We start from the raw sequence: 2,707 nt of genomic DNA, 5'->3' as shown, positions 1-2,707 counted from the left end.
TGTTAAGTGGTGTGTAAAAAGTAATAGAAGACTAAGGTTTGGAAAGAGGATAAACAAGGAGACTTTAAAAAATCTCTTCTCCTGGGATGATCTGTTTGCGCCAGTGTCCTTGGAAAGTGAGGGCTTGATGTGCCTCCTGCCAGTGTCTTGGTCATGCGTGTTGCTGCTGGTGTGTTTCAAATACTACTGAAAACATGGTATTTTTTTTTTTCTGAGCATTTTCCTGGTACTGGGTCCAACAGGAAAATCCCCTACGGTCACCTCTCCCCTGGACCCGGGGTTATTTTTCCTCATTTTTTCTTTCTTTTCTCCTCAGACTTGTAGTAGGGGTTCCACAACATGAAAAGGAGAAGTATAATAGGGATGAGAAAGTAGGTGATGTAGGCAGATATATGGAATAGTCGTTGGTGGAAAGTCTTAGGTCCTTGTCCTCTGAAACAACTGGTTTTGGAGAAATCCTGGAGTAGAAACGTGGAGAGGATTGGAATCAGAGTTGTCATGGTGTCAACCGAGTAGTTGATTGCAGGGGTGCAGATCCACCTGCAGCCTCCATGAACACTGGTATGACCACCTTCTTTTTAAAAGCATCCGTCATGGGGACACTTTGAAGACTTATGTTGGGATGAGAAAGAAAGGCAACTGACACACAAGCTCGCAAAACAGGAAGGACTTAAACCACACCGGGGGGTTGTGTAGCAGGGGATCTTTGAACTCCTCAGTATACCACTGCCGCAGGTTTCTCAGCTCCACCCGGTAGAGATCACAAGGCAGCACCGCCTGCAGGTCCACGAGCAAGGTGATGGGGATGTGGGAGAGGACCAGCAGCCACTCCAGGCCATGCCGGGCACCCAGAGACCCCATCATCCATCAGCTGGGCAGAGCAGGATCCCAGACTACCAGGCTTTTCATTTTTAACTGATATTTTTCCTGGTTATGAGACTTCAGGATAGACCATCATAATATGAGTAAATAGTAATATTTTCCTCTTCCTCATCAATCACTAATCCTTTTCCCTCTGTGCCTGATCTCATTTCACGGGTTAGAAATTGCAGCACAATATCGAGTAGTATTTATAATAAAGAACATCCTTGTATTTTTTTCTTCTTTTAAAGTCAATGTTCCTAGAGTTTTATGGTTAGATAATCACATATTGAGATAAATAATCTGCACCAACTTGAGAAAGAAGATTTCATTCCTATTCTGGTCCTAGTTATCAGGTGCTTTTACTAAAAATGGATGTTGCATTTTTTGCAAAATAGTTTTTGACATATTTTGGAATAATCGCTTTATTTTTCTTCTGTGACATATAGATTTGAAAATTATATTAATTAATTCATAATATTGAATTATCTTTGCATTCTTGAAAGAAAACCTGCTAGGGTTTGTTTCATTATTTCACAAACAGCAGGGTAAATGTAGTATTGCATTTTAGATTTTGGCATCTAAATCTCAATATTTGTGAGGTTACTTTGTCATTTTCTCTTTTGTGTTAGTTTTATAAATTTTCGGTGTTAGAGTTTTGAACTGGGATTCTTTTCCCATGTATTTTAATGTCCTTAGACATTAAAAAGAGTTAATAAGTCAGAAAATTATTTGTTCTTTAAATTTTGAAACAATTTTGCTTTAAATCCTCTGAATAGGTAAATATTTACTTTTGTTTTTCAGTTTGTTCTTAAGAATGTTTCCTGCTTCTTCAGCAGTTAATATTCATGTTTGATAAGCATGAGAATAATTCTTTATATCAAGATTTTCAGATGTTTTCATGTCTAAGATTACACTTCCTTTCTTATCCTTAATTTTTTCCTCATCTCTTATTTTTCTTTGATTAGAATAGAGGTTTGTATATTTTATTCTTTTTGTTCTATATATTGTCTGCTTTTTTCTAAAGAACCACTCAGATTTATTTCTCTATTCTATTCCTTTTTGTTTACAAATTTTAATTTCTGCTTTCATCTGTAATCATTTTTTCTTTTTTTTCCCCCTTAGTCATGCTTTGTTTTGCTCTTAGCTTCTCAAGTTAATGGCTTAATTCATTTGTTTCTTTTATTATTTAAAAATAGTAAAAGTATGTTTTTTGCCTGATTATAGCTTTGGCTAAATACCACAGGTTTGAATATGTAGTCTGCTTATAATTATAATTTTCTAAGTATTTTGTAATTACACTTTGAATTTCCTATTTGACCCAGAAGAATATTGTTTTGTTTCTTTTCATCAAAAACTGGGGAAATTTTTTAAAAATTATTCTTGTTCAACTATCAATTTTGTTGCATTTTGATCAAAGAATATGGTCTGTATAGATCTGTCTTTTAGAAAATTTTGAGGTTTTCTTTGTGATCAAATATATATAAAATTTTAAGTGTTTCCAAATATTTTAAAGGGGAATATATCTTATATTTGAGGTTATTACATTTCCATGTGTATTTTCAAATTGACTCAATTGGTGATATTATCAGATACTCCATTTCTTTGTCTATTGCCTATTTTAACTCTTAAGAACAGAAAAGTGCTTCCTTTTCTTACTGTGCATCCATTGCAGTCAATTCCTCTTTCAAATTCTAACAGCTTTTGCTTTACGCTTATTATATACTGTTATTTGGCACATGGAAGTTGAATCCTGATACATTTTAATTTGGGATCTTCCTCTCAACATTGAAAAAGAAAGATTATGAGACATTTAAATTTTTTCCCTTGAAAATCTACTTCATCT

General features: G+C 34.4%; 1 pseudogene; it reads right to left on the bottom strand.

The window, feature by feature from the left end:
* Positions 1-290: 290 nt before the first annotated feature.
* On the bottom strand, positions 291-864 carry LOC115863465 (sigma intracellular receptor 2-like; annotated as a pseudogene).
* Between the last annotated feature and the right edge of the window lie 1,843 nt (positions 865-2,707).

This window comes from Globicephala melas, chromosome 4 (genome assembly GCF_963455315.2).
Source record: "Globicephala melas chromosome 4, mGloMel1.2, whole genome shotgun sequence".
In the NCBI taxonomy this organism is placed as follows: Eukaryota; Metazoa; Chordata; class Mammalia; order Artiodactyla; family Delphinidae; genus Globicephala; species Globicephala melas.
Note: the sequence above shows the minus strand (reverse complement) of the source record. Positions and strands in the feature narration are given on the sequence as shown.